The sequence below is a fragment of the Ictidomys tridecemlineatus genome, chromosome X (genome assembly GCF_052094955.1).
Source record: "Ictidomys tridecemlineatus isolate mIctTri1 chromosome X, mIctTri1.hap1, whole genome shotgun sequence".
Lineage (NCBI taxonomy): Eukaryota > Metazoa > Chordata > Mammalia > Rodentia > Sciuridae > Ictidomys > Ictidomys tridecemlineatus.
The window spans coordinates 54766241-54781254 of record NC_135493.1 but is presented as its reverse complement, the minus strand read 5'-3'; positions in this window follow the sequence as shown (position 1 = coordinate 54781254).

Below are 15014 nucleotides of genomic sequence, written 5' to 3'. Positions count from 1 at the left end.
TTCCTTACAGTTAAAGGAAGCAGGAGACTCTAGGGAAAAATGCAACATTTTTTCAAAATAACTTATTGATTGTGGGCCTAAGTCACTAAACAGACTTTACTGAGGTGGGAATTGACACAAATTGTTCCTATCACATTGCCCTCCTCTACCCATTTCACTGCTACCCCCAGCACACACTCAGTCTTTAAGTGACTTTCTCATTTTTCTCTTCTGTATTATGCAGAGATTAATTTTAGAACAGTGACCTCCTCAAGAATTAGGACCAGATCAATTAATCTCTGTTTCCCCAAGACCTAGCACAATGTCTAGGACATGTGTGTGCTCACTGAATAAATGTCTGTAGAGGGATCAGTTAAATAATTAATCAGATATTAAATTTTTCTAGTGCTGTTATACTTTTCTGCCATCCTGAACTACAGTTAAGGGTAAATAGAGGGCAAAGTCTCACAACAACAGTGACCTGCATTCCCTTAACTTTCATTCTGCCAAAACAGGAAAGAACATAATTCATAGAATGTTAAGAGGCACTGGTCCAGTTTAATCCTATCATTACTATGGCATTGGTATCTAAATAGAATATGTCTGCATTGATATTTCAATTAAATTATTTTTAAAATTCCAGACTTCCACTCAAGGTACTATGGTCAATAGGTTACTGAAAAACATTCACAATTGCTTATAGATGCTGGCAGAAAAACAAAGATAAATAGACATACTAAAATTTATAATCATTCCTTCTATTATGAGGTCTACATTTATCTGACAGTATAGGACAATAAATATCCTTCCGCAGGTACAATAATACCCAGGACTCATCAGAAAAAGATTTTTTAAAACATTCTCACAGGAAATGACAGACACATGTAAGTGAAAACTAACTTTATTAGAAAAATAATTGCACTGAATTCCTATAATTGGATGGCTCTAAAAATCACCACAGTTTCAATTACTCAAGTATTGTGATGGAATTTCACCTAGTGAAAATTCAAGGAGTTAACCAAATTATTTATTTCTTTTAAATGGTGGATAACATGAATAAAAGTATTACTATGTTATTTAAATCTAATTTGAAAACATAATTTACATGATGAAAATTGCTCTACTTCTTAATCAGAGTCACTCTGGTGGAACTGCTTTAATAAAAGTTCCTTTTTTATATAATTTAGCTTTCCTATTAGAAAATGAATTTTTCTATCTTCAAATTAAAAATTGCCTCACATTTTTAACCTTTTCTCGCATCCTGAAGCTTGCCTGAGATGGAGTGAAGAGGGTGCTGCCTGATAACCCTTTGCTTTTAGTTTACATTTCTGTCTTGAGCAATTGTCAAACTTGTATTATGCTAGTTCCCATTTTAACACCATTAGTATACAGTGAGATAGTGCCAAAAGAAAGAGGTGGAACTGAACGTTTTCTGGGCTGCTACCCTTCCCATGGATTCCCATTCATCAGAAGACACTCAGCCTCCCTCAGCTTCTTCCTGAAAATAAAATTATTTTTTCATGACCAGGGCAGCATGAAAAAGATATGCAACCTCAGGGAAAAGAAAGGAAATATGCAAACTAAACAGTCTTTTTATAGGTATCATAGGATCACATCAATAGTTGATTCCAAACCCTGACAGGGCGAAATTGCATGGATTAGCAGAATCAAGAAATACTGTTCTATGAATTATTTTAGGTGAGAGGATCAAATTGCTGAAAGATAAACTGCTATAGTTTGGAAACTGCATGTTCCCCAAAGGTCCATGCTAAAGGCTTGGTCCTCATGGTGGCGGTATTGGGAGGTGATGAAAATTCTAGAAGGATAGGCCTTATGAGAGGTCCTCAGGCAACTGGGGGTGTGTCCCCAAAGGGGACTGTGGAACCTCAACCCATCTTCTCTCTATCTTTGCTTCCTGGCCATAAGGTTTTAATCTACCATAAGCTCCTACCATGATATACTCCTCACCATAGGCCCCTAAAATTGGGCTAATTGATCAGGGACTAGACCCTCCAAAACTGTGAACCTAAATAAACCTTTTCTATTTATAATCTAATTATCTTGGGTACTTCATTATAGAAATGCAAAGCTGACTAATACAGTTCTTAGAGATGATTTCATCCAACCTTTTTATTTTGTCAATAAGGAAGCTAAGGACCATAAATTACTTGCCCCAAATCATTCACCCTAATCTAATTTCCAACCCATGATTTTCTGCATTACCAAACTGGTTAGGATATATAAAGCAGAGTACTTTAGGACAACCACCTCATTCTCACTCCCACAGTCTTACCCCCTCCACAAACAAAAAATATCATTTACACATTTTCTCTCTTTTCAATACACACTTAAACTTGAATGTACTTTATAATGCAAAATGTTCTGCCCTAAAACTTTTATTATCTGTTGTATTATCTCCTATAAATCTAACTTTTGCTACCCTCAGCCCCTCTGTTCCCACACATCACAGTCATCTGACACACACGAAGACACATTGTTTGACTGCCCCATAAGATGATGGAGCTAGTAAAATTCAATGCCTCGTGTCAAAATTCATCGTGACCTCTCCAAGGATATTGTTTAAAAAATGAAAGATGATGCAGCAATTTAGTTAATTAAAAATACACTTGTAATGAGTCTGAAGGAAAAGTAAGCATTTTCAAACATGAGGATGGTAAAATATAGATGCTACAGAACTATATGCAAACTATTTAATCTTATAAATATGTCATTTTAATTTCAGCTAATGGATATGGACACTTTAGAAAATGTAAGGGAACTGGACGTTAATTGATAAACTCTGCCTCACCAAAGTAGGGCATTGCATATAGGATTCTAGGCACCATCTTGATTTTATATATTGTGTTCATGAATATATAAAAGGCTTATTTAGATTTTCATTTAGATGTTTTATTTAGGATGGAAAATTAGATTATGTGTGTAATAAACTTCCATTGAATTATAATTACACATAAATCATCAGGATATGAAGTTTTAAAAAGTCTTTATCAGATAATGTAAGCAAAATGGTAACAATAAATAATGAAACAGAGAAATAACAATTGTCCTGAATTGCATATTAACTATATCAAAACTAAATGACTATGTAATGCTAAGATGGTTAAATTTGTCCCTTTTGTCTGCTTCTCCCCAACTTTTCCCTATCCCTGTATCTGTCCTTATTCATAATCATTAATTTTAGGGTATCTGTCAGTCCCACAACCCCCCTAGAAAATAGAACCCAGGTGCTATGTATGTACCATGTAACTGATAAAATTTCTCCCTCTGAGCCACAGATGATTGGGCATGCAGAAACATTTGACCATTTTCTCCTGGGCTCTCTCATAAGCCATAGCTGATCAGATGAAGATAAACATTCACCACAGGGTGTGCCAACCAGATCCTTTTCCTAAGAATTTGGACTTCTGATGCAGAAATATGACTCATCCTCCCATATATGGTTAAACTGAGAATAGAGAAATTCAGAGGCTATGATTTTGTATTTTCTGTTATCATTAAAGTTGGAGGGAGAGAGAGAGAGAGATGAGTAAGAGAGAGAAGCTGTCCAATTTCTCCACAGTTTTTCAAAATATGTTTTTAGCTATTCATAAAGCAAAAATCTTCCTGTCTACTTTGGTTTTTTTGAGATAATGTGTTTCTTACAATAAATTCCCCTTTTTTACTTATGCTCATTTTTATTAACTTTAGTTAATTTAATTATTTATAATCAAATGCTTGATAATTCAAACCCTTTGGTTCCTTTTTATTTGTTTATTCTCTTCTTTTTTCTTACAAACAAACTGTACATGCATACACACACACACACACACACACACACACACAATTGACATTAAAAGCCAAGAATTGGACACTTTGAGTTTCTAAACCTTGCCACATTATACCTTTATTATTGTTCTTTGAATCAACTAAAATGCTTCTTAGGAATCTATGAAAACAACAGGAAATGAATATTGGTTATTTGTTGTGTTATTTCCTCTCTCCTCACTAGACTCTCTTTAATAAGAAATTCCCCTTCTTGACTTGAGATTACTAATATTTCTAATTGGTCATAGAACAGAAAAGTACTGAAATTAATAGTATCCATTTCCAACATGAAGAGTAGACACCTTGAAGCTGTGTCTTGTAGCTACATATGAATAGTGGTGTTGCCATTCATCTTCATGTTACCAACACGTAAACAAAGCATTTTAGAAACTGTATGTTTCTTTTTATTCAGATATATAATCATAAGGATTGGAGGTGTTATGCTATCTTACAATTTGCATAGCATATAGACTTGGTAGGATTGACTTGTTTTATTTATTCCATCTTCACAATTGATTTGCAAATGATCAAATTAATATATTGTTTAATCATTAAAGGTGACTGAAATACAATGTCAACTATGTTATATAGTCCATCGGTGATATTGTTATTTTTGTTTCCAGTAACATACATTTAATTTTTGCTATATTTTGTCATATAATTTGAAGATATTCACATAATATCATCTCATGTTATTAACTTGAAATCCTCAGAAAATTAAAGACTTCACATAAAAAAATGCCAACTAGAATCACTTTTTACTTTCAAAAATATGGATGCCCTACAGGAGACAGGTCAACCAATCAACAGCAGGAAAGAAAACTAAAAATCCTCAATCACTAAAACTACCTCTCCTTCCATATGTGATTTGACAATAAGGATTTACTGGGCACCTATGAGTAATTTATACGTGTATATTGTCAACTGACAACATGTGCAGTCCAGCACTGAGAGATGCAAAATCTAAGAGAGCATTTTCCCAAAAGAAATTTGGAATACAATTGGCTAGAAAGACAAATTCAAATTGAACAATATAAAGAAAATTTGCCAACTGCCAAATCATTTCATACAGATAATACAATCAATATAAACCCCAAAACAGAAAAAAAAAAGAAGTTGTTATGGGCCCAAACAAATAGGAATGATTTCCAGGTGAATTGGAACTTAAGTCCATACATTCCCTCAGCAAATCATTATTGTACCAAGCACTGTGCTCAACTTTGAAGTTACACTAAAAGGACAGATAATAATTATATCGGTAGAGAGAAAGATGAGTAATATTCCTAACAGAATTAACAGCAAAAGTAAAGGTACAAACAAGGGAATACACATAGCATATTTCAGGTACATGGATTAGATTCATTTGGCTCTTAAAGGGAAATCATAAGATATATTTTTAAAAGTTGTTTAAGACTAGAAATAGAAGATCTTGGAAACCAGGAAAAGGAGTTTGGGTTAATCTTTATGGAAGTAACAAGCCACTTGAAGGATAATAACAAGTGAAATTTTGAGCAAAAAAATATTATCATAGGATTTTTTGAAAATAAATCTGATGATGAAGAGATAATTTCAGGATATATAATAAAGGTTGATATTTAAAACAAAGACTAATTAGGATATCACTGCAATAGTACATGTCTGAGGTGATAAATGGCAGATTAGGAAGTTGACAACAGATACAAATGGGAAGGAAAAAATCTGAGAGGCAAGGACTGTACAGATTTGACTGGATATGAAAAAAGAGGAAGGAAGAAGAAAAAGGTTACAGTGAGGTTTAAGGTCTAGGTGGCTCAAAGAAAGTAATGAGTCAAGAAGAAAAGCTAGTTTTAAGGAAATGTAGTCTTGGGGACCATATGGTGTCATCCAAATGGAGCCATTAGATGGATTAGTGAATGATGAAAATAGTAGGGCTGAGAATATAGATTCCAGAGTGATATTCATAAAGTTTGGGCTACTATATAATCTATCCCCATTCTAGGAGATATTGGGGGAAAGAAGTAGATATTTCTGTTCTCAAGACCTCACAATCCCAGTAATATATTAAATGCTAAGTTATGCTTTACAGTGCTGCAAACAGAAGAGAGAGAAATAAATACAGGCCAGAAAAAAATCACTGAAGGCTTCTTGAAAGAGGTGGTGGCTCTTGAATTTCAGTTAAATAAATGCCTGTATGTCCTCTTTGGCATAATGATATGTTCAAATAGTAATGAATATTTTATTATTTAATTTGTCTTTCCAACCACGAAAATGAGTCTTTCTTCATAAGTCTAGACCCAAATGATGTCAAGGTAATTAAAATACAATGTAGCAATGGACTTAATAAAAATGAGGCACCAGTCTGAACCACCTGATAGCTCTTTTTCATCCTTTCTCTATCTGGTTTATGTGACTCTGTTTCTGAGAAAGCTCTTAGGGCAGCACTACCGAAAAACACTTAAGTCTCTCAGCTTGTGATGTGGGATAAGAAAAAAAAAATTCTGTGGCCTTAAAGAGAGAAATAAGTGACTGGGATGAAATTTTATCTACTTTTAGCAAACATTTTAAAGTATTTGCTCTGCAAAGCATTAGACTGGGTTGGGAATAAGGAGACTAGGAGGACACAAAATGGACTAAAACATAGCCCCTGCCCTCAAAGGAGCTTATTGTTTGGTAGATATGATGGATGAGACATAATACAAAGTATGTGGGATCAAAAGAGAAGCAAAGACAGTTATAAAAGGTGTAAACTGAAACCCTTATGGTATAATATGGGTTACTTATAAACTCTGTTCCAGTGTTAGGGCTCAGACAATAGTGATTTACAATCCATATAAAATTCTAACTGGCTTATTAGCTAAAGAAAATCATTTGCAAGTTATTCTTTGCATTTCTAACATAGGAATTTATTTCTAAATCAACTGCAGTTTGAAGAAATATGTAAATGAAGAGGTTCCTTTATTTTAAAGTTTAATTTCTAGTGATGTCATGATTCAAAGCAACAGAAATAGTCCTTAAAATGGAAAAAAAAGAAACAAGTGTTTTTTTTTTTTCCTTAACTCATATTTTAGAACTCTAATATTTCAAGTCAAGGTTTGGACGAAAGTAAGAAATAAAGAGAATTCAGTAGCTTTTTGGCTGAAGAAATCTGGCACTCTTCCATGACTTGCCTGTTGCAAGAGCCAGGATTTGATTCAGGAGGAGCTGAAAGCTTCTCCATGCTGCTCCGGTGGCCCAGAGATTCTGGCTTTGGACAGCACCATCTGGACCAGTGTGAACGACAAAGTCAAACCTCCCACGTGCATTTGCCTGACTGGGCAAATCAACTTCAGAGCAAGGGCACTGGCTGCCTCTTGGGCTCCATCAGCTTTCTTCCTTGGTGGTGTGGATAGCTCCAAGGTGCCACTGCCATCACAAAGAGAATAAAGCAGCTTTTCCTGTCACTGTATATTGCAAATAGTCCAATTGTGAGTTGCTATTTATCCTGGATTTTGGCAGCTATAGTTACTCAGCTTCCTGTATCATCTTCTCCTCTGTGAATCTAGGAGATTTCCTTGCATACAAATCCCAACAAGTATCTTATTTGGCATCCCTCATTAGAAGAGGTTTTTTCCTGATTGTTTTATAAATGGGGTGAATATGGTTAGCAAGCCTAAGCTCAGCTCCATGGCCTGTATTGCATCCCAAATCTCAGCACTTCAGTCTGTCCGTTATTAATCACATCTTCATTTCTATTTCAGCACACTTGATGAAATTCAAAGTTCTGGGATCACTGCAGCAGATTTTGAAATTAAACTAACTAGTATACCTTCATAATAATCTACACTTCCATACTCTACATCTCCAAGACTATTTGAAGACCATCTCTAATGCAACTGTTTTTGCCTAAGTGTTTCCAGCTAAAATCAAAGCCAGGAGAGGAAGACACACTGTTGCCTGTGCAGGGCAGTATCTACTAATAATGTTATTTCCTGTAAATAAAATAGCATTGTCTCTTTTTTATCTGTATCTTAATAGGCAAATTCAGATCTATTCCCAAATAAATCAAAGAAGGAGCTGAATATCATGTAACCTGCCAATCTGTACTGATTTCCAAAATACTTTTGCAAAATTTTTATATCTTGCTATTTCAGTAGAAGATATCGGTTCAGTTATTTGGAATTCCTCTTACAATGAGCTATGCATAAACATTTTAAGGTCCCCAGATTGTCACTATGTAGGCCAAAGGATAGCTCTAAGAGGTTTACTGCCCTTGGTTTACAAAATTGCATTTAGAAAAATAAAATAAAAAGGCTGTCAATAGTTTTTCTTAGTTGAGCTGAATTATATAAAAAGTTAATATTTCATTTTTTAACCCTATCAAACTCATTGTCCTCGATGGGGCATGAATGATGTAATCAGTGCATATGTAGCTGTAAATAACCATGAAGATTTGGGGGTAAGGTCAGATGTAAACTTTTAAAAAATGAAGTCAATAGGAATCAACACAGAGATTAAACTAACCCACTCTAACTATAGGCTTGTGAATGAGTTTCATACATGAAAAATGCCAAGTCCCTCAGGATTACACTAGAACTGGCTATAATCTCATTAACTGCATTGGAATGTCTCTGAAAGAATGTGCCTGTGCTATATGGAAGTTGCTTGCATGGAGTCTATAAAGAGGAGAATTGGCTAGAAAGAAATTGCTTGTGTTAACTAACTCTGTCCAGAAAGACAGGCATTATATATTGCAATAATGATAAAGATAATTATGGAATCATAAACATTATCATTTATTGACGTCTAAGTAACTTAATATATGTGGGGCACGTAGAACAGTGCCTGGCACAAGTACATGTTCACTAAGTGTACGCTATAATTATTATGATGCTGTAATAGTATAATAAAGCATTCTGCTAAACACTTTACAAACTTTGGTTTGAAACTAAAATCTACAGCCAGCACACAATCCTACTAGCATCCTTACCAACTTTCTACTATATCCCCATCACACACAGACACACTACTCATAAAAGTTGATCTCCTACAATCCATCTAATTGCACAAACCATACGTATGCACACTGTTGGATGCCATCTCCTCAATCTCCAAGTCTAATCCTCAAAGAAAGCTTATTGTTTTACTTTATTACTATGCCTGGCATTTACTATCCTCTATTTACTTCCATTGTTACCATCCTGATCCAAAACACCATTTTCTCCTTCTTTCCTAGACAACCGCAAATGGCTTCTTAACAAGTTTTTTATGAACACATTTTTTCTCCTATTCATGCAGATTTTCCAATAAAGTACACACACTGATCTCTCTGAAACTCAAATTTGATCCCTGACCCTCTCTTTAGTGGCTTTCTATTTCCCTTACACTACTACTGACAAAATTGCCAACCCCAAATTGTCACTCATTTGATATGCTTTTGCTACATTGGCTTTCTTCCAGTTCAAAGAAACATCTTTAAGAGGTGGACTTAATCTGGAAAGGCAGGAAAGTCCTCCCAGAGAAAATGAGGTGTGAACTGAGAGCTGGAGGATAAGTCAGTGTTAAGTTGATGATGGAATGTGGGAAGAGGCAAAGGTACTAATTTAGGAAAGAACAGGTGATCATTCCAGGAAAAGGGAACAAGTGGAAGAACAAAGGGCATAGAGAGAATATGAGTTTGGTGTGTTCCAGATACAGAGTATGGCTTAAGTGTAATGGACACGTAGGAGAGTAAAACCTGTTGGGGACAGACAGGGAGGTGGGAGTCAGAATTTGTAATACATGATAATGAATATGTGAAATAAAATTTTAAACTTTCTTATTTGCAAACTACAATTTGGTTCTTACTTCAAAGTTTAAAAGATAAGCTTCACCTTTGTTTTAGCCAAATATAAGTTTAAGCCCCTCACTAAGTCATCAATGAAATCTGTTAGACCTGGCTTGGCAGACAGTAGCCAAGAGATGCCAGAATATGAAGAAAGGAATGTGTTGCTGGTGGGATCTCAGGTGCACTGGCACAACCATGTGAGAAGAGAATCTTGCCCACATTATTTGATACAAGCCAACTCTCTCCCTTTCAAATCCAATAACTATTACTCAACAGTTGAGAGAATGAATCAACAAACAGCTTGCTTGGGATAACCAGTTGAAAGATGCAACTTGGGAGCAAAGAGAAATAAACAAATTACATATTTGCAATTCCACAATGAGATATTTAAATGTACACGTGGAGGCTGAAGTTAGAACAAAAGAAAAAAGAGAGAGATGGGAGGGAGGGAAAGAAGGAAGGAAGGGAGGGAGGGAGGGAGGGAGGGAGGGAAGAAAATAAAGGGAAAGAAAGAAGAAAAACTTCAAAGGAAGATAAATGGACTTTTGGGGATTTTTGCTCATTTCTAAGACCTCTCAGGGAAGAAAACAAGGATCAAGAAAAATATCTTTCTATAACATTGCCTGAAAAACACCCCAGCATTTTCCAAAAAGGGCTTTTTCCAACAAGATCTTGAAACAATTTCAAATTATTCATATATTTAGTCATCAAGAAAGAGACTATTTTCCATATTTTAAAAAATTAAAAACTAAGACACTGAATTGCTATGTGGCATATGCAAAATGAAATAGAATTTAAGTTTTGATAGTTGATTTGCCTTAATTCACCTTTCTATGCAAAATGCCATAAGGGCTTGGGTCCTAATTCCATTATCATTATTAGTACCTACCACAAAGAATTCCACAAAGTATAAATATTTGTTAAATGACTGAGTAAACTACTGTGCCCCAGCTCAGAAGTGTCATTTGCTCCTCATTCTTTGGAGTTTCTCCCAACTACTAATAGAGAGCAACATAGAACTTGCCAATATCAGTATCTTGGAAACTGAATATATAGCAATTTGGCGAGTTACATTGTCCCAGTTACACTTTAGAAAATAAATTTCTTTTTAGACATCTGTTTGCTCAAAACTCTTGGGTTTTGTGAACATAGTTCTGTTTTTTTGTCTCTGGGGTTATTTTTGCAGTGTTGGGAATTGAACTCAGGGCTTTATGCATGCTAGATGAGTGCTCTACCCCTGAGCTGTGTTCCCAACCCTAATGGTAGTATTTAAAGAAAATTATTTTTAGTTGAAATTTTCTATTTTAACAAGGAACAAGCAAACCATGTTTTGCTGTATTATCCTGTCTTTGCACTCATATGAGGGAGGTCATGAACTCTGGTATCTCCTGGTGAAGGTTAGTACCTGAATTAACTTTTCCATTCCACTAATCCTCCAGACAAATGGAAAGAGTGGTCTCAACACATCTCACACTAGAATGTATCTTGTTTGACTATCAAAATGGTGTAACATATCTTCCACTTTTCTAATCCCCATGTGAAATATGGATTATCAATTTGTTATTCAGATGCAAATTCAGTGTTTATATAACTCATCAACATTCTGAGCACCATGCCTGGCACTTTTATACACTTGGTCTTATTTAATTCTCTCAACAATTTTATGAAAAACGTCCTTTCATTCCATATCATAAATGAGTAAACTGAGGTCCAAGGGAGATATGTAATTTGCATATAGTCATACAAAGGAATATTCTAAGTTTTGGGAATAAATGTTGCCTTGACAACTATATGACTATTTTAAAAGTTTGTTTTATTCATTTTATGTCAACAAAACCATGCATATTCATGACAGATATTTCTTACCATAGAAACAAGAAAAGAGAAAGCAGACGTGGGTGAGGTGGATGAAAGCAACCATAATAAAAAACATTTAGAGACAATTACTGGTAATGCATTTCTATATGTCTTTTGGGGGATTTTTCTGATGTATAAGTTTAAAGAATCATACTGCAGATAGTTTTGTAATCTGATTTTTTTCAGTTAACAATTATGATGAAAATTTATACCAATAAAAGGAGACTACACCATAATTTTAATGGCTGCATAATATTCCATATTATGGGTATTCCACAATTTATTTAATCAATCCTTTTTTAAACTTTTGTTGCAAATATTTTAGTATAACAAATCATGCTGCAATGAACTTCATTACAGTTCTGTTTTTGCCCACATCCTTATTGATTTACTTGAGATAAATTCCTAAAGTGGAATTTCTGGATCAATGGGCTTGCACATTTTAGTCTTTTTGATACATACTTATTGTGTCTCTTAATTTGAGCCTGGAGACGTTTTTAAAAGAATAAGAAATGTTGCCATGTTTCCTCTCCTTTTTTCTTATGATTGTCTACCCTTGCTTGAATTGTTATCATTCCCCAGTCATCTCCTCTTCCAGTCATTTGCAGTCTCTGCATTCATACTTTGCCAGTAATTTGCTTAAGATAGCCAAGAGGGCAAAGCTAGAATCTGACTTCTGTCTACATATGAATGATGACCGGTCATAGGTAGCCACAGAACTATGAGCAGGCAGATATATAATTATTAGCATTTGGTAGCTGAATGGATCTTTCTGAAGTAGGAACTTCTGAGTCCAATAATTCAGCTATTTAAGATTTAATTATATCTTCTTTCCATTTCTTTAGATTTATCTTTCTGGTTATGATTCCTGTTTTCAGTCACCAGTCTCTAATACATTTTAAAAAATCATTAGACATCTTTTCTTCTTACATTTTTTGAGAGGAAATGTTTGTACACTGTCTACAAATATGGTTCAGGTTAAATGATTTCATATCCAATGTTTAAATGCAATTAGCACTCAAAATGGCCTGCAAGAAAAGCAATATTTCAGTACCTATGAGTAGAGTTAAGCAGTATATATTTGAAAATGAATTCATCTCTGATAAATGAAAGGAAGATATTTGATGCTTTCTTATCTCCATTAAAAGTCTGATTACCCAATGTCACAACCCTTTTTTGCCATTTTCGTCTGTTAATGGGAGAGTCTTTCCTCTGTAGCACATTAATAAATGAATGATCATAATGAAGGCATAGACTATAAAGCACAAACCCGGGAACATCAGATACATTCTGATTGCTTCAGGGCAAATTTTGTTACGATAAATACTATTAAAATACCATCTCTATAGAGACAAACACAAAGCTAGCCAACCAGCAGCTGAGGGCCCCTAGACTGGTGCCTAACAAGATGTTGCCATCATCGGTTACAGCAAGATTTTACATGCATGTGGACTCCCTCCTAAGTAATCTGAATAGCAACCATTCTCAATTAAGATCATCTTATTTTTATATAGTGATAACATATAAAACATCAACTCAGGAATGTGGAGGCAAGATTTGCAGAAAATGCCTTTTGCTGCCCTTCTTGCTCTCCTTTTTCAGAATCAAATTTTTGTTCTGAATTCCAGTCACTTCACTGGCTAACTACAGTCATCTCACTATCCTCCCTACATCCAAATGCATTCTACTACAATAAATTCTGTAGCTAAAGCAATGGCATAAATACCTAATCTCTGGCATGTAACTGACATACAAAAGTGAGAAATCATGAATGAAGGTGGAAAATTAAAACAGTCAGGGAAGGTGGGACTTGAATATGAAGGACGATATATGATTTGAATGGTTAAGAGGAAACAAAAAATAGGCCCGCCCTCACACACAATAGTGCCCCATCTAACCCGACCTAGAAAGTAGAAACTCCATAGTGGAAATGAGAGGGAGGGAGGGAGGGAGGGAGGGAGAGAGAGAGAGAGAGAGAGAGAGAGAGAGAGAGAGAGAGAGAGAGAGAAGAAGAAGAAGGAGGAGGAGGAGGAGGAGGAGGAGGAGGAGGAGGAGGAGGAGGAGGAGGAGGAGAGGGAAGGGGAGTGGGAGGAGGAGGAGAAAAGAGACATTTGACTATAGTTTCCCTATCAGGTTTCTAAGCCATGATTTATTTAAGGGATAGTCAAGAGAACACCCACTTTGAAGAAACAGCTCTAATAGTCAGAACTTCTCTGTGCCTGCTCTCTCATCCATATTTGGAACTTAACACCCAGAAACACTCTGGCAAGTTTCTCCATCTCTGTAGCCAGTGCTCACCCTCCATGATTTGCCACAAGAACTTGTAATTGATGTTAGTAAAAAATATATATAAAAGCAACCCAGTGGAAATTTCTCAGAAAATTTTCAATGTCTCAAATGTTAGAAGAGAAACTGTACATTGAACATTCTAGTTTGTCTCCTTAGAGATTTCTTTCATTCACATTTAAAGGAAGTAGCAGGAAGGAGACTGATTGAGGAACTTGTGTTCTGGATTCTTCTTAAATGCATCCTCAGTGGTACTGTGTATGCATCTGTGCAAGACTGTATGTCGGTTTTTATGTTTTAAAGTTTAACCCTTTTCTTGACAATTGAGGGCAAGTGATTTAGAGCCTGGGGTTTTAAGTTGGACAGAAATTGTATTGAACCAAACCTCTACCATTTATTAGTTCTGTAGCCTATAGGAAACAATATTTAATCTAACCTTGAGCTTTAGCATTCTCATATGTAAACTGTGAAAAATAATAGTACCTACCTACTCTTCTGTGAATAGTAATTCAGAGAATTACTGTGCATTTTAAACGAGACAATCCACATATGTTATGTATTATAGTACCTGAGCCAAAAGTAAGCAGTTAATAAATAATTACTATTGCTATTGTGGCTGCAGTTATATTTTTATATCACTAGAAACATAAAATGCATCTTTTTCCTCTTGCTTTACCACTGTGTTGGAGGGCAGGGAATAAAATTTTCTGACTTATTTGAAGATGCATCCTACAATCAACTATTGAGCCTAGTAAGGTTGCTTATTCATTGTTCCAATAGCATACATTTTAATATGTTCTAATTCAATTCCTGGGAGTTGCTCATCCCTTGCCTAGAGCACCAGCAGCCCTAGAACATTCATTCATTAAATGTGTCCTGAGCACCTGATGTATGCCAGGCATTGAACTATGTCTTAGAGACACTATCATAAGCAGGACAGACATGGTCCATATCCGTGAAGAATTCACAGTTTAGTTATGTTATTAGGAGGAGAGGAAATATGAATAGAGAGATGGGTAGATATAGTAAGTACTATGATAGAAGTTAGCAGCAGATGTTAAGAAAGTGAGATGATAATGTAGGTGGGCGAGGTGAGGAAGGGCCAGGAAGGCTTTCCAGATGAATCATGTCTAGAGCTATGTCTTAAAATATATACAGAAATTATATGTAGGGGGGACATTTATTCCAGACAGACCCAGCTGAATGTGCAAAGAAGTGGGTTATGAAAGATCCTTGTGTTAAAGAAAACAGCACATAAATTAGTATGACTGAAGAATATAAAAAG